This window comes from Ictidomys tridecemlineatus, chromosome 10 (genome assembly GCF_052094955.1).
Source record: "Ictidomys tridecemlineatus isolate mIctTri1 chromosome 10, mIctTri1.hap1, whole genome shotgun sequence".
NCBI classification, from domain to species: Eukaryota; Metazoa; Chordata; class Mammalia; order Rodentia; family Sciuridae; genus Ictidomys; species Ictidomys tridecemlineatus.
Genome location: NC_135486.1, coordinates 104,784,770 through 104,802,450, shown reverse-complemented (window position 1 = coordinate 104,802,450; position 17,681 = coordinate 104,784,770). Strand labels below are relative to the sequence as shown.

General features: G+C 56.8%; 1 protein-coding gene and 1 long non-coding RNA gene across 5 annotated transcripts in view; one reads left to right on the top strand and one right to left on the bottom strand.

Annotated features, from left to right (window-relative positions):
* Elfn1 (extracellular leucine rich repeat and fibronectin type III domain containing 1) overlaps nt 1–17,681 on the bottom strand; it is a 61,900-nt gene that overhangs the window by 19,661 nt on the left and 24,558 nt on the right. For 3 of the 4 annotated variants that reach the window (XM_005339838.4, XM_078023578.1, XM_078023577.1), the window contains exon 2: nt 5,168–5,313. The exons of the other annotated variant lie outside the window; for it this stretch is intronic. The gene's annotated coding sequence lies outside the window, so the exon portion shown is untranslated. The remainder of the gene's footprint in view (nt 1–5,167; nt 5,314–17,681) is intronic. 4 annotated transcript variants of the gene reach the window in all.
* Nucleotides 27–5,174, top strand: LOC144367421 (uncharacterized). The gene is made up of 4 exons (XR_013426778.1): nt 27–438; nt 1,135–1,227; nt 2,882–2,986; nt 4,465–5,174. It is a non-coding gene; the product is annotated as an uncharacterized LOC144367421 (long non-coding RNA).

Below are 17,681 nucleotides of genomic sequence, written 5' to 3'. Positions count from 1 at the left end.
GGTCGGGCTTCCTGTGAGTCACCAGGGCTAAGGGGGAGGGCAGGCCACAGTCATTGGTGGACACACACATGCCCCAGCCGGCCTGGGGCACCCAGACACAGCCGGCCAGTGCAGGAGAGGCCACTGGACACTTGCCCTGAGGCTGGCCCAGCCCCTGGCCCCCAAGGACCCCAGGCATCATCCTGGCCTCACCCACGCAGGTGCCGGCCCCCCGGGTGGTGCTGTGTCGCTGGACCACCCCAGCCGCAGGGTGACCTAGGGACAGATGGAGGCCAAGGCAGGATGCCACACAGGGGCCTGGGTGCAGGGGTGGGGGGCAGGGCTGAAGAAGAGGCACAGCAGGGGCTCCGGTGCCACCAGGTACCACCCACTCACTTCATCAAGGAGACCCAGCCAGAGCTGCCCCAGCCCCAGCTCACCAAGAAGAGCACAGAGAGGGTAAGCAACTTGCCTCAGATGGAACAGCTGCTTAGCAACAGGCCTCGAGTTGGACCTGGGCTGGGACAGGTCTCCTGCACGGGGTGCCAAGGACAGGGCCAGAGCCAGCCCAGGAGGAAGGAAAGGTCCCTGGGAGTGACAGCCCTGTAGGGTCCCTGGCCAGGGAAAGGGTCTCTGGCAGAGAGGCCAAGGCAGGGACACAGCTGCAAGGGACGCTGTCCCTGCTAATGACATCACAGGAACCACAGTGTGAATCCTCTGAGGAAATACAGAGAGCAACGCAGCCCTGGGGCAGCCAGGGGAGGGAGGGGCCAGAGGGCAGTGCTGCTGGACCTGGACGCTCTTGCAGGGACTCTGGGTCTGCAAGGAGGGGACGTGAGGAGACTGAGGCAGGGGCTGCCCCAGGATGGGGACTCGTGGGCAGGAGAAGTGTGGGGTGGAGGGAAGAAGAGGGGAGGATGTAGCTTGGGGCAGGGAGACCTTGGAGGACGCCATGAGTCGGCTCACAAAAGCCATCATGGACCTTGCTCGTGCCCCATGCAATTAGTAGACACCAAGCAGCTGCGTGGCAAATGGGTGAAGTATTTGGTGAGCAGACCTAGTGGGCAGGAGAAGGGGCTCGGTGCCCCCTGTTGTCTTCTGGATAGTAAGGAACAGACTTAGCGGGCAAAATCCCTTCTCCTTTGTCTCCTCTAGCTCTTTCTCATCTTGGACACAGATACAATGGCTGGAGTGCAGCAGCCACCTTGAGACCATGAGGACAAATGCTACCAATGATACAACAGGAAGGTAAAAGAACCTAAATCATTGATAACATCCCAAGACTGTGTGCCAACTCCCCTGTCACCCTCTTTACATGAGAAAAAATACAACACCCACCATAGGGTGCAACCACACAGTGGTTGGGTTTCTGTCTTATACAGCCAAATCCAATCCCTCACTGACAAGGTATAAAATAATGCTGAATCGTTTTTATTAGAAAGTTACTCTCAATTTAATTCTTTTCGATGTTCCTGATTACATCAAAAAGAAAGTCTCATATCGGGGTGGGTGAGTCTTGAACACCTCTGTACGCTTGCTGTTCTTCCTCTCTCTCTTTCTTTTTAATAAAGCAATAGCAGACCTCGGGCTCACAGCCTCCCCCCGGGCTATAGCATCCGCCTAGAATTTAATAACATTGTTTTCTTTCCACTGAATTTATTTTTATGATTATGAATTCTATTTATGGCAAGGGAGCCTTGTTGGCAATTTGTGTAGTGCCATAAAGCTTCCTTTTAAAATAAATGTATTTAAGGTTTTTTAAAAAAATAGATTGATTTAGAGAGAGGCTGTCAGAACGAGCCGGAAGGGAGGAGGGGTCCGTGGGGGGATGCCCCAGCGGGGACGTGGGGTGGGAGACCGCTGGGCAGGGACTGTCGGGGGGAGGTCAGAGCAGCCCCGTGGCATTCTGGGGGCTGCATCTCTGCCGCCCAGGGGCCTGTCCAGCCTGGAGAGGGGAAGGCCTTCTCCTGGGGCTGGAGGGTTCCCAGTGGGCCCAGGGTCAGAGTCGTGGTCATGGGCTGGGCCACTGGGCAAGGAGCTGTGGGCAGGGGGTGGGGCTGTCCTGGTCACCAAGCTGCTAAGTCAGAGTCCCCGGCTCCTTCCCAACGCCTGTGAGAGGCAGGACGTGCAACGCGGGCTCCAGAGCTGTGACCTTTGGCTAATGAGCCTGGGCTATTTGCTCTGCGGCCGCCCGGCGGATCTCTGGACAGCAGCTCAACAGGCCAACCCCAGCCTGTCACCCAGGGCCCTGCTGCGGGCGGGGGAGGGGCGACACGGAGAGCGCCCGTGCTGGTGGCCTTGGGCAAGTCGCAGGACACCCGCAGGGAGTGGCATCATCCCTGTTTCTCAAAGGAGACCCAGAGGCCCCCACAGAGCCCAGCTCCACCTCCATCCACACCTGCCTCCTCCTCCTCCTGTCTGGCTGTCTTGCTGTCTCACACCTTAGCTTGTCCCTCTGTCCCTGGTGCTGAACACAGAGTCCATCCAAGGTCCCCTGAGGTCATTGGAACGCAGCAGCAGTCCCCTCCGGGTTCTTAGTCACTGCTTCAGTGAAAGCAGCCTTGGTGGCACGGGAGGAAGAGGGAGGGGACAGGAGCCCAGAAACTTTCCTCGCGATGACGAAGCGGTGCAGCTAGTGGGGACCCTGGAAACAGTGCGTCCCACCCCCGGGTTCCTGAGGAAGCCCTGGCAGAGCCACGCGCCGCCATCAGACCCCGCCGCGGGAGCCGCGGGGCCATCTGCTTTGCCACCTGCCCTGCCAGGTAGCTGGGCTGGGAACGTCCCTCCATTCAACAAGCGTCGGCCACCTGCCAGGCTCGGGAGGTACAGCACAGCGCAGCCAGGAGGGAGGAAAGCAGGAGCCCTGGGCACCCACGGATGTCCCCGTCACCCCCTTGTCCAGGGCAGCTTCTGATTCCACCAATGCCCACCTCGAAGGAGGGACAAACCAGCCCCAGTGGACAGACTGACAAGTTGGAAGTGGAAAGTGACTTGCCTCGTGTCCCAGGTCAGCAGAGTGGATGGGGACAGGCGGGCCTGGGGGAGGAGAAGTGACCACAGCGTGCCTGGGGGAGGGGCAGGCGGGCGGGTGCAGCCACCTCGCCCGAGGCCACCCACCAGCCTGAGGTCAGCGGCCCCCAGCTGCCCACCTCCCTGACCTCACTCTCCACCAGTCCCGTCTCCTGCTAGAGCCACATCCCACCACGGCCTGGGGCTTATCTGGATGCCTGGGGGTGTCCGAGGACCAGAGTGGCCAGAGCTGCTGCCCCTCCCTCTGTCCTGGGGACACTGGGCGCCTGCCGTGTGCCTCCCAGGGAGCCTGGACGCAGAGGCGAGTCCCCACCTGGGTCTGGCTGATGGCAGGTGCTCCACGGGAGCCTGAGGGGTGACCTAAGGGACCTGGTGGGTTCACAGTGCCCCTGCCAGCCCCCTGGGTGACACCCCCCTTCACTCCCCCCGGCCCCTTGGCCTGGGCTCAGCTGCTCTCCAGTGCGGATTCCTCTCCAGCTGAGGACGGTCACCTCCTCCAAGAGGACTCCCGATCCCCAGCCCGAGAGACACCTCCCAGGGGGTCCAGGCGCAGGTTTGGTCTTGGGGTGCTTTGCTCCTGGGATGGAAAGGTGCTCCCCGATCTGGCTCATCACCCCATGCTCCCTGGTGGAGCACTCTGCTCAGAGGTCCCTGCTGACGGGGAGCAGGAAGGAAAGGCTGCGGAGGCAGGGGCACGTCTCCTGCCAGGTGACGCCCCGGTGGCCGGCACCAGGGCAGACGCTTGCTCACTCCTGTGCCCTTGTGCAGGAGAAAGACTGGGAGCCGGAGACCCACGCCCAGACCAAACCACTGGGACCCCCTGTGGGCCTCAGTTTCTCCACCTGTAACATGAGAGTGGCGTGGCCGACCCTGGGGCCTTTCCCACTGGAGATGGCCAGGGCCCGCGAGGCCCCTGAATAACTTCACTAGCCATTGGAGCACGGGGAGCGAAGTCGGCTGGGACCTCCCCAGAGCCAGGTCCACCCTGTCTTCTGAGAAGTCTGGTGGCCATTTGACACCAGTAGAATAGGCACATCTAGGAAGAGTCAGGATGCCTCTGTTCCCCATGTGACCAGAGAGACAGCCCCGCAAAGTCCCGAACCCCTTCCTTTCACCGTCCTTTAAAACCGGCCTTGAGAAAACCCTGGGTCACTTTAAACAAATGCAAAACCCGGCAACGCTCAGTCCTGAACGCAGAGGCAGCAACCCACTGAGAAAACCCAGAGCTTAAAATCCAAAGTTTCCAAATGGAAATGGGTACAGTGGCGCACACCAGTAATCCCAGCAACTCGGGAGGCTGAGGTGAGAGGATCTCAAGTTCAAGACCAGTCTGAGCAACTGAGTCGCAAGATAAAAAAATAAAAAGGGCTGAGTGGAATGTGGTTCAGCGGTAGAGAGAGACCCTGAGTTCAATCCCCAGCGCCAAAGAAAAAGTAGTACATTATTTCCCAACAGCACCTCCTCCTGGTCACGTGAGGTATGACAACACAGCTCTGCAGGACCACACACTGAGCCAAAGCACCTGCATCTGAGCTCAATCTCAGTCCAGAACTGGGTGAGCAAGGATCACCAGGAGGAAGTCAAAGTCCAGTTGCCTGAGAGGCAGCCCGTGGGGGGTGCGGTAAATGAGCTCACCGGCCACCTGCCACCTGCAGGTGAGACTTTCAGCAGGCACTCCCCAGCAGGGCCAGGAGCACCTGGCCTAGCACTGGACGGAGGCTGCAGACCCAGCCCCCATCTCTTCGGGAGGCATCGTTGCATGCAAGAACCTGCCTTGGGTTCAGGATGAAGCCAGGTAAACCTTGTCACCCAGGCCATACCACGTGACTCCACATGCACATCAATCTCAGGGCTGTCCTGGCTCGTCAGGGGGCATTGTGACAAGCCCCCAGCAAGGCCACCACCAACTTGGACCCCTTCCAGCTCCCCAACACCCCAGCTGCTCTTGCCCACTCCTGAGCCCCTCTGCCCTCGCCCACCTGCAGGGACAGCCACCTCTGACCAGGACTCAGTCCCTGAGCAACACTTCTTCCTGAAGGACATTTGGTTTGGCCTCGTCCCCTTCCGGGACTGCTCCAGCCCAGGGCCTATCTCACAGCCCCTAAGGAGGTGGCCCTGCCCCCTTGTCGAGCGCGTGATGAGCAAGAATGTCCCTTACCTGTGGGTCAGGGACCGTCAGCCACCCAGCACAGCTGAGGAGTACAGACGAGTGGACTCGTGCCTGCAGGGGTCACGGGCATCTTCTCCTGGCTTCAGGACACAGAAGGACAGTGGCTGGACAAACGGTTGCCAAGGCAGTGCCCACTGCGGAGAGACAGAGGAGAGGTCTGAAGCCACACGCCCACGGTGGTGGCTTCAGCCTGTGGAAGGTCCTGCCTGTCAGAGCCACCAGACGCTGGTCCCCTGTGCACTTTACTGCTGTGGTTATGCCTTGATGACAGGAGAGAGCAGGGGACTTCCTGCTGCACCAGGGCCCTCGGGGCAGAGGCACAGACAGCTGGTCTGAGGCAGCAGCTGGGGTGCAAGGCACCCAGGAGCAGGTGGTCACCTCACCAGTTCCATCCTCGGCCACTCTGATGTGGCCCAGGGGTTGGTCCCCTTCTGGGCTGCAGTCCTGGAAGGACCAGCCTGGTGGGGACATTCAAGGCTCCCTGTGTCCCCTGATTCACTTGACCTCCATGAGATGGAGGCCAGTCTGGCTAAGCAATGACCCTGGGGAGTTCACCAGCCCTGCGGTCCCAGAAGGTCCCTCCCCACCCCAGGACACTAATGCCCCACCAGGCCATCCTGAATGCAGGAGAAAATGAGGGGAGAACTGGCAGCCTCAGGCCAAGGCCCAGCATGGACAAGTGCTGAGACTCCCGGTCTGCCCAAGGAGACATGTCCACCCCAGGCAGCCTCTCATTCCACTCTCTGTCCCTGGGAGGTGGCACTCCACCCCTGTTTTGCAAATGGAGACACTGAAGCTGCTCAAAGGAATCCTTTCCCCCCTGGGGTCACACAGCTTGGATGTGGTGACAAGGCCCGGTCCCAGGCATGATGCCACCACTCTGAGCTCTTGGTGAATGAAGATGCTGAAGGGCCGGGTGGGAGGTGCCACAGGTGGAGGAGGTGAGTGACCAGAGGAGGTGGCATCTGCAGGACAAAGCCTTTGCAGGTGGTGCAGGGTCTGCGTGGCCCTGTGCTGCCCACAGCAACCCTCCTGGGGGCGGGAGCCACCAGCCCAGGCCTGCCCACGCCCACCCCACCAGGGCCAGGCAGGAGCCGGGTGGAAGGCAGGCGAGGAGGAGAACCTGTCGCCGGAGGAAGTGCGCGTGTGTGCAAATAGAAGAGTGACTGGCATGTAATTACCTAAAATTGTTGGTTAGAAGCGGATGTAAATAACCAAAAAATATGTGGGGAAGTGGGGGGGAATGTTCATCAATTAGAGCTAATTACTTAACAGCTAATTCAAATAATAATGGACTGTATTTGAATATGCTAATGAGGCTAAACCTGTCTTGGAAAAGGTAATTGAAATAAAAACAGCAGGAGGTTCCAGGCTGAGATGAGCCGGGGACCCAGGCCCACGGGCTTCCTCCCCATGATCCCCTGCGAATGGACGTTGGACACAGGGCACTGATGGTCCCCCGCCCAGTCCAGCATCCAGGGAAGCCCAGGGGAGGGCAGGATGGCGGAGGCCTCATGCACAGAGCCCCACTTTACAATGACGTTGAGTTGGGAGAAAATGTGGGAGGCCCGACCCCAGACACTGTGTTCAGCTCCTGGACTTTCCAGGGAAGCAACAACGAGAGACTGTGCCCGGGAGCCACTGAGCAGAGGCCAGGCCACCGGGCAGGTCGGGGGCCGCTGGTCCCTCCCCGGCTGTGCCAGTTCTGCGTGGCTAACACCCAGTGCGGGGTGCTGAGCCCGGGTCAGGCTCTTGTCCTGGAGCACACACGGTGAGCACACACCAGTGCACACACGCATGTGGACATGCAGACACAGGCGAGTGTGGGCACACACAGGAGCACGCCTGCACACACGTGCACACACTCACAGCTGCTGCTCGGCACACCCGGCCTGAGCATCCACCGCATCCCTCAACCCAGCCCGAGCTTGAGTGCAGCATCTTGCCAGGACCCCCAGAGCAGGGCCCCAGGGGGCTGAGCGGGAGGCCACTCGGCCAGGGCCATGCCTGGACCCGCTAGGGAGCCGGGCAGGTGGGGGTCTCTGGGACTGTGCTGTCTCCACAGGAAGGCAGGTGACTCAAGGTGGCTTTAAGTTAGCACTCATTACCACCAGAAACCCACGTGTCTGAAGGGCCTGCGCCAGTAACAGTCGCTTGGACGTAGACGTGGACGTGCTGTGGACGTGCTGGTGGGGGGCGGATCGGGGGAGCTCAGTTGAAGTTAAAGTTGGGAAACCAGACACCGCGGCCCTGGGGGCTGTTCTGGGTCAGAGGTAGCGCCCCGTCTGCATCTGGCACAGATCTAGGCGGCCCAGGAGGTGGAGCTGCTGGGACCACAGCGCCACAGGGCGTGGGGTGGCACCTGTAGGACTGGGATAGGACTGGCCTTTGAGCCACACCACCTGCTGGGGTGCCCCTAACCAGCTCCGGAAAGCTCCCCACTTGGGTTTCCCCTGATCTCAGAGGCCACCCGGGCTGCAGAGGCGACCATTGAGGACGTCCTGGGAATAACACAGTTGTGTGTGTGATACTGGAGGTTGGACCCGGGGCCCTCTGCCACAGTGGTACATTCCCAGCCCCCTTTATATTTTCAACACAGAGTCTAACTGAGTTGCCAGGTTGACCTTTAACTTGAGATCCTCCTGCCTCAGCCTCCTGAGCACCTGGGATCACAGGTGTGCGCCACCACACCCGACAACACACACACAGGTTTCTCTATGATATCTGGGGACTCATCAGGCCCCCCAAGACCCTGGGTGGACTCTAGATGCCTAGGACAGATGGGGAAATTTGCCCATGAGAACGAAGGCCCAATCCCATCGACTCAATGGCCATGGGTCAGGTGGGGCCTGGACAGGAACCAGGGGTTCCCATTACACAGAGGGGTAAACTGAGGCTCTCAGGGGCCAGACTGCACAGCTGGTAGGCGGGAAAAGGAAGCCAGGGCTCCAATCTCAGGCACCCACTGTGGGCAGCAGGGAGGGCCCTGGGCAGCCACACACGATGCAGAAGCAGCACTCCACTGCTGCCCGGAGGCTCCCAGGGGCCTCAGAAGTGGGGGCACCCCAGTCTCCTCCTTCTGCCAGGACGGGGAACAACTCATCGACTTGCAAATGTCCGGGTAAGAGGGGTGGGGAAAACCGACAGCGCCCAAACTTGACATTTGCATTTCAAACACTTATATCAGCAAAACAAATAACAGTAATTATACCATTTGCATATTTTGTGCCATGATTGTTTAGCGAGGTGGGAGGAGGGGGGCCTGCTGATGCTAGCAGTCCGGCCTCCCGCAGCTGTGCCACCCCGCCCCAGGATGTCGCCACCACCTCCCACCCTGCCCGCCTGGCCCTGTGCTGACCCCCAGGACCTGCCCACCTGGGGCCGGGCTCTGGCTCCTCCAAGCTCAGCCCTTTGACACTGACGCCTCCCCCAACACGTCCCTCCCTGTCACCCAGCAAATCCCGCCTTGGGCCTCTGGGCTGGCGGGCTCCCTGCCTGGGAGCCTCTGTCCCATATTTGTATTTACCCAGCTGGCTCCTCACCACTCACGGTCCAGCTACCGCGTCACCCGCTCCGCCACTCCAGGAGCTCCGCCAGGCCAGAAGCCGACCTTGAGTCCTGTTGGACAGGGCTGAGGCTTCACCTGGGATGGCGCCCACCAGTCCTGGCTCTGCCACACAGTAGGTCTTCAGCGAATAGGAGGTGCTCTGACCCCAGTTCCTGCCTGCTTTCCACTGTGTGCTGGACACTAAGCCGCTGAGGATGTCCAGGCCTGGCGTGTCCATGCCTCCCAGGGACCCATGGTGGAGGGGTCCCCGACTCAGAGACGTCTTCAGGGGGATCTTGGGTTGGGGAGGAGTCAGGCGGGAGAGGTGGGCTGGTGGCTCATCTCCCCCCGACACCCAGCCCGTCACCTCCAGAATCCCAAGCCAACCCGTGCTGTGGAGGGAGGGGCTCCTGGGCATCCAGGGTGACCCACACGGGGCTGGCTGGGGCTGTTCTTGGGGGGCCTCAGGCAGGTCTCCGGGCCCCACCCACCTTCCTTCTCTGGGCACAGGGACTCCACAGCACCAGGGACCTGGTTGACACCCACTGGCCACTCATCTCCCTGCCCTCTTGGCCACAGATGGTCTCTGTGCCACAACCTGTTGGGCAGACCCTGAATACAGTGTAAATGTCCCAGGGGAGGCCATGGGCAGACCCTCAGGAATCAGCCTGTCCAGGATGAGGAGCTAGGCCCTGTTGGTGGACAGGACATTAGGCTGTGTCCCCGGGAGGCTCAGGAAAGCCTGTTGGCCAGGCCCTGGGAGGAGTGAGGGTGGGGGAGCAGAAGCCAACAGCCAACGTGAGCACAGCGTCAGTGGACGACACTGTCTAGGGTTTGTGCCCGAGTCACTGTGTCTAGGTGTGACCAGGCGTGTACAGAGGGTCTGGTTGCAAATGTGCATGTGTGTCCATGCAGGCGTGTGAGGGTGCATGTGCGTGCTCGTGTGTAAGCACATGTGTGTGTGCATCACAGACATCTCCAAGCCGTGCCAATCCTTTTGCCTGGGTCAGGGACAAAGAGACCTCTCACCACCCAGTCTAGGGAAAGGAGGGACAGATTCAGCCCCCTCAGAACTGGGGAGGGAGCTGGGCCCAGGTGCCAGTTCCCCACCCCCATCACAACTGGTCCAGGGTCCAACACCCAGAAACAGCCGCGCTAGGATGCAGGCCCCATCCCTGAAGGAGGATCCTCCCAGACAGCAACAATGCAGGGCCCCCAGTGCCATGCGACTTGGTGGGTTGTCTTGCTGAACCATCCCCAAGCCCCTTGAGGTGGGAACAACAGTACTGTTATCCCGCTTTTCCCATGCAGAAACCGAACCTCAGAGAAATGATGTCACTCGCCCAAGGTCTCACAGAAGAGCTGGGATTTGTCCTGAGCCCGCCTGGCTCTTGTTTTCTGCAGGACATGTCCTCAGCTTGTCTGCTCTAGGGACAGCCCTCTGCAGCACCGGTGTCATTAGACCCCCTCACACCCCACCCCACTGCACAGATGAGAAACTAAGTCTCAAACACTAATAGGTACCTGAGGTTCCAGGGAGGTGACCAAGCTGGGGTAACGGTGCTCGGCTTTGGATAAGCTCAGGCAAAGCAGCCATCAGGACTGTCCCAGTGGTAATTAGGCTCCACAACCCCAGAGCTGGCAGCACAGGATGCCACCTCCCTCCTTCCCTTAATCTCTCTCCGCTCAGCACAGACCTGGGAAGACAGACCCTAGAGACTCCGGAAGTGCAAATGAGGCCCCTTCCCCTGGTAAACTGCAAGTGGTAATTAACTCCTCACTTCCCATCCCACGGCCCCACCAATTCCAGACGGAGTAAAACGGTTAAATATGAAATATTAAGCCATTAAAAAAAAAAAAAAGCCGGATGAAAACAGAATCCAATACTTATCAGGCCTCAGGAGAGAGACAGGCTTTCCAAGCGCAGAAGGCATAGAATACGTGGCAAAAGAAAAGAGAAGCCGATTTGACCAAATAAAAACAAGAAGGAACACTGAAAAATGACAAAAATGAAAAACTATGGGAAACACTTGTGGTGACTGTGGGAGGGGAAGGATAACTGTCTTCACTGTGTAGAGGACGCATTCAAACTGATTAGGGAAGCGCCAGATGAACAGATAAACTCGGCTTCTCACCTCATCAGGGAGAATTGCAGATTTTTACAAAATACCGTGAGATACCAATCCAATCGTGCTCATCAAATAAACAATGACCTAAACAACAGCGACAGCAAAAAGACAAAGCAAAACCAAAGGTAACATCCAGGGCAGCACAGTGCTGGTGAGGTGTGGTGATTTGGCCCAATTCTTCTGCAAAGTCATTTGTCAAAAGAGAAATCGATGCGCCTCACTTACAGCAGTCAACACACGTAATGCTGAAACTAAAGCTCTTCCTTTGAGATCAGGAACAAAGCAAGGACACACTTGCTAGGAGCACTTCTGTTTGAAACTACACTAGTGATCTGAGCCATTGCAGTAAGGCAAGAAAACGAAATGGAAATTCTAAGACTCAGAAAGGAAAGAGTAAGACTCTGGGCATCCACGGATCTGGTTGTGTACATAAAATTCAAAAAGGTGGTGAAAATTATAATGATTAATAAGAGCTTCTTTGGGGTTCTAGATGGAAAATCTACATACAAAAGCCTGCTGTGTCTCTAGACATCTGCAATAAGTACAAAATACACATTGATTTTAAAAAGTTAAGACTCTGCAAATTGATCTATAGATTCTATTCAATCCTAATAAAAATACGTGTGTGTGTGTTTGTGTGTGTGAGTTTTTCTCTCTCTCTCTGTGAAATTTGACAAATCAATTCTAAAATTGATAGGAAAGGGTAAAGAGCCTAAATAAAAAGAGCATAGTTGAGTGGGGCTCTTACTTTACCATGGAATTATAATTGGATATAAAGCTATGGTAATTAGCAAAGGATTAGATGAGTGAACCCTTGAACCACACAGAAAACCCAGAAACTGTGACCCAGGCCTTGGTGTAGCAGAGGAGACATAACGTATCAATAGGAAAAGGGGAGAGTTTTCAATACATTAGATGTCTATATGCGGAAAAGGCAATCGAACCCCTTCCTCACACCATGTGGTTAAATCAATCCAGGTTGAGTATAGACCTAAATGGGAAAAGAACTGTACGTTTTCTTCTCAAATACCTTTATTTATTTTTTTTATTTTGTAGTTGTAGATGCACAATACCTTTATTTACTTTTATGTGGTGCTGAGTCTCGAACCCAGTACCTCACACATGTAAGGCGAGTGCTCTACCAGCCCCCGACAGCTGTACATGTTCAAAGATAATATGGGAAAATACATTGATGATGTGGGGGCAGGGAAGGATTTATTCCCACCCTTGCAAGGAGAGGTCTGGAAGAGGCCCATCAACATCCTAGTGGCCACGAGACCCCACCCAAGATGCTCAACTGCATTATGCATCAGGGAAATTCAAATTAAAAAGATGCAGGAACGTAACCGGCTGCTGCAGACCTGAGGTCTACCGTGGTCCTGGGGTAGGGTGGGGGTAAGAAAGTGTGGAGCCGCAGGGACACATGTGCTGCTCCGAGGGCAAGGGTTCCAGGGTTGCTTTGGGACACAGTTTGGCATGAGGCTGCATGCACCTGAGACCACCTGAGACTGCATGCACCTGAGACCTGAGACCATGCCTCAGAGAGACTCCACGGTGTGCAACAGAGGGGGCCCCTCACAGCCCTGACTGCACCAGCCCACGATCTTGCCTACATTGGAATGTTCTGCAAGGAAACAAGCAGGTGCCACTCACTGTGGTCAGATAATGTTGACAGAAAGAACGAGGTTAGAAAAAAAATATGCACGTGATGATTACATTGAGGTGGAGTCCAGAAACGGGCAGCCGGATGCACTGTTTGGAGATGCTGGTTGCTCTGACCAGGGAGGAGAAAGCCCCAAGCTCCTGGGCTGTTCTCCCCTCCACAGGGTTCCGCAGCTCATTCACACAAGGTCCCTAATGACTCCTTCCCTTCTGCATATACAGCACATACTGTATGCATCACCTGCCACACACCTGACAGTCCACAAGAGCACACCCCCTTCACCCAAATGTCCTCCTCCTGAGAATGCATCATAGGGAAATAATCCCAGAGAGAGGAAAGAATGAGGGTGTGGCCAAAGAGTGCCATTGCCATTCGATATAGAAGAGAGAGAAAAAAAAAAGGAAAACCACCAAAGTGTTCAACAGCAAAATGATGAAATCCATCATGCACCCCCTTCTTATTAACTATTGCACAATCACTTTAAGGACATTAAGGCATAGATTGCAACTTGGAAACTATTTTTTTTGGGGGGGGGTGGTCTTTGTTGTTTTTTTGGTACCAAAGATTGAACCCAGGGGCACTTGGCCACTGAGTCACATCCCCAGCCCTATTTTGTATTTTATCTACAGACAGGGTCTCACTTAGTGCCTCACTTTTGCTGAGGCTGGCTTTGAACTCTCGATCCTCCTGCCTCAGCCTCCCCAGTGGCTGGGATTATAGGCATGGGCCACTGCGCCCAGCAACTTGGAAACTTTTAAGATCAGTGAATGAGCAGACCCTACAAGTCCATTCCCAGCGCAGAGAGACAGAAGAGCACATATCCCCACATCACAGGCACAAGGATGTTTTAGTGACACTGTTTGCAGTAGCCCACCTGAATGCCCCCAGTGGAGGAGGTGGAGTCAGCTGGGGGATGTCCCTTCCATGAAGCTGAAGCAGCACTCTTGCAACTTGCAGGGGGAATGAACTTCACAGTGAACCGTGCAGAAGGAGCCAGACCATGAGCATAATGCACTGGGGTCCATTTCCACAAGGTGCCAAGCCAAGGGAAGCTCTTCGATGCCCTTAGGAGCCAGGAGCAGGGACTTGAAGTAGTTTGGGGGATTGGATTTGTTCTTTTTCTAGATTTAGGTTCTAGTTACACCTTGTGAAAAAAAAAATTTGCCAAGCTGTACACTTAGGACCTGTGAACTTTTTTTTTTTTTTGTAAGCAGAAAAAATTCACGATTTTAATTCTTTAAAAGTTTTTCTTCAAGGGTGGTACAAACCCTGGAACAAACTGACCCTTAAAGGAGAAAAAGGGGAGGAGATAGTTCTGAAGCTCCTCTGGATGGGCGAGCCACAGTTTATTTTTCCTTTTAGTATTTTCTTAAGTGAAAAAAACAATTATGTATTATACATATAATATATATATGTAAATACTATATATATATGGATCTTGAAATTAAAAAAGAAAGTATGCATATATATATTATATTGCATATAATATATATTATGTTGCATATAATATATATAATATATATGCATCTTTCAATGCCAGGCAATGTAGTCTTGGTAGTAATTAGCATTTGGTGGCCAGAGACGGCACAGTGCTTTGGATGCTGTGGAAGAACCACACTGGAGCTAGCGATGCCTGGGGACCCCTCACTCCACCCGCCCTCATGACAGGCAGCCCAAACAATCACTCCTTGCCCCACCAGGAAGCTGATGTGCTAATTTGCTTAGGCAAGTCAGAGAGAGCTCCCCCAGTGAGCCACGCAAGGCAGGAGAGGAAAATTGTTGCAGAGGGGTGGCGGGAATATTCCGAAGGCATTAACCTGACGAATTGTAGGTAAGAGCTGTAAATTTGATAAGTGCTTATTAGAAATATGAAAATGAGGCTTGAAATTTGCTTGTTTGCCTGAAATGAAGGCTGAGGTTTCCTTGGACTCTAATTGGCTCCAAATCTGGTGAGATGCTCAAATGCTGGCACGAAATAAAAGAGACATCCATACAGATGCAAAACATCCCCAAGACTCGGACTGCCCGGAGCACGCTGGGACACTCCCTGGGTACAGGAAGGACAGTCACCAAGGCGCCTCTTCCTGCTGCGTCCCACTGGCTCTGCCTCCGTTTTCACCCTGACCCTGACCAGGGTGACGGTGACAGTGGGCGTGTTTGTGGAGCACTCACTACACGCCCAGCCTTATTCCTCATCTCTCCACACTCCAACCCCAAGAATCTGCAGAGGTCGTCACAGACCCAACACACAGAGGAGGAAACTGAGGAGCAGAAAGCCACCTGCCGGAGATTCCAAACTGCCACCCTGCTCCGACAGGACGGTGGCCTTGCAGAGGAGCCTTGTGCTCCACTCTGCATCCCTGTCCCTGCTGAATGTGGCAAAGGCTGACCGTGCTCTAGACAGGCAGGGGTAAGGGAGATGGATTTCCAGAAAGAGGGCAGGGACCAGAGGTGGGGACCACCCTGAAGCCTGACATCATACTGGACATGTGGACTGGTTTGGGCAAAGGCGCTTCTGGGGTTCGGTTCTCTCACACTGAACCCCGTGGATGGATGGGAACCAGGGCCAAACTCCAAACGCGGGCCACCCAGGCCTGCCCTGGCGGCTCCAGGACTGAGCCAGCGGGGTCAGCCTGCAGGTGTCTATCCCTCCTGGAGGGGTGGGGGGCAGTGGAGGCTGAGAGAAGAGAGGGGCTCCTTGGTGCTCAGCCTCGGCACCCCTGGAGGGGCACCGGGGCAGAACCGTCACAGGACTGACCTCTCTGAGTGCAGGAGAGGTCTCAGCCAGGGGACATCATGGCCTCAAGCCCGTGATGCCCTCCCCCTCCTTTCTGGAGCCTGACTTGGCATCTCTCCTGCCGAGGGAGAGATGGGGCTCTCTCTGCCCTGTCCGTGCCCGCCTCCTCCCTCCATCCCTGACCCTGCTGAGAAGCCCAGGTCTGGGAGGACGATGACTTCTCCCAGGTCTCTGGGTGAGGAAGGAGTCACCTCCAGGCTGCCTCCTCTGTGAAGCCCCTCCAGCCTGCTCCACCTAGAGGAGCTGCCGTCCCGGGTAGTGGTCATTTCCCAGCGCAGCCTTCTCCCTCCAGCACAGGGGAGGCATTTGCCAAGTGAACAGCTGGCCAGTGAATGAACGTGGGGCCCTAGGCCAGAACACACCTGGTTCTACAAGTCGGGAGGAAGCACCCCTCCCTGCTCCCGGGCAGGATGCAGCCGAGGCCTGGGTCCACACCTGCCCTGGGTTCAGAGGGCTCCCTCTCCCAGGGGGCATCTCAGCCCTGGGGTGCAGCAGAGGGGGGCAGAGGCCGGCTTGAGGAGGTCGGGGAGGGCAGGAGCACAGGATTCCCACGGCTGGATCCTTGCAGCGCCAGGCAATTTTGCTGCTGCAGACCCTCCACGGGCCTGTGGAGGCCACCATCTTGCCCCAAGACATGTGCCCGGAGCAGCAGGATGAGGACCTGAGAGGAAGCGGCGGGTGTCAAAGTGCCTTCTCCAGCACTGGGCTGTGCATCCACTTTTGCAGGGAGTGGAGTTTGTCCCCACTGGGCAGGGGCACCTGGTGGTCCTGCTGCTATCAGGGTGTGATGGGTCCCCTGTCCTACGGCTTCCTTTTCCTGAGACGATTCTTCAGCCAGTCCAGAGAGAAGCTCCAGTGTGGACCCGTGTGCCCCAAAGACAGCTGTCGGGGGACAGCTAATGATCTGGTGAGGAGCTGTCAGCCACCCTCAAAGCCAGGCAGTCCTTGGCGGGAGCGGTCAGGCCAGCCAGGCACGTGATGGTGACACCCCAGCATCTGAGGCTCATGCCTCGTGTCCTTGCTCCTGCAGGGGACTTGGCACCTGGACAGAAGAGGCTCTGGGTCCCAGGTGAGCTGACGGCTTCACAGAGGGGTTTCCTAACTCACAGAGCGGTAAAGGGAAGGTTGGGGACCTATTTTCCAGTGTCACAGCCCATGCCTACTGGGTGACCGGTGGCCAGAGTTCCATCTTTCTAGAAGGCCTGAGAGAAACCAGGAATTCCCTCCCGGCCTCACCCCAGCCTCCCTCCAGCCGTCCTCCTCCAGCCCTTTGTGACGTCACTGCCGTTGCCATGGGAACCCTGCCAACTGAGCGGATGACTTCACAGGCAGACAGGAGGGGCCTGGTCCGGGTCTTGCAGCAAAGGTCTTTGACAATTAGCCACATGGCAAGAAGAAGCAGGGAGCCACCTGGCAGAGAGGACCCACTGGTCCTCAGGTGACAGCATTTCTCCTCCACCGGAGCCTGGGAGATGGAGCTGGAGTTGGGGGCAGGTCCCTCCGTCCTCCATGGAGGTGGGAGAGGGAAAGGAAGGGGGCCTGTGTCTGGCTGAGCTGGGGGCTCACGGAAGCAGCAGCTTCAAGCCTCGGTTTCCCTTCCCAGAAAGTAGGATCAACACAACAAACGAAGGGCCACCTGCTAGTCGATCCCACCAGGGCTCGTCAGTGCTGAGCACTGGCAGGCGGCCCAGCCAGACAGGGGTGTCCTGCTCATCCTTGCACGAATCACAGCCAGACAGGGGCTTCCGGAAGGCTTCCCCAGCCCGGAGCCTCTGCCCAGGGTCTCCGATTGGCCCGGCCACTCTGGGGAGCCATCACGTGGCTCCTGGTACCAACCGAGGTCTCCCAGACACCTGCTCTGCGCCTCACCAGGACACTGCTGGGTTGCCATGGGGACGAGCAGGAGGGGCCAGTGTGGGTGCACACAGCTGTCTGGACGCACGGAGGATGCACACGTGTGTGGATTGCAGCCCCGGGCTGTTTCCGTGAGTCGTGGCACCACCGGGGTGTGACACGGCTGTGCACACAGGCACCTCTGTAAGTGTGCCTCCCCTGTGCAGGAGTCTGCTTCCGTGTGAGGACCTGCAGCCGTGTGGGGGTCCCCCCCCCGCCTTACTCAAGTTCATGCTCTACATGGTGCACACTCCCCCAACCCGGGCGCGGGAGGCCATCCAAGCCCTCGCTGCGGGATTTGCATACACCTGTCTGCTTGAGCAGGCTCATTGGGAGCCCCGACAGGACTCTGCCCTGCGTTTCCTTCCAAACCAGCCCCACCTCTTCCTGGCTCTCCTGGGCTCTCCGTGCGCCCCAGTTCTCCTGAATGAAACCATACAGCTGTAAACGCCTCCAGGGCTTGGGCTCCCCAC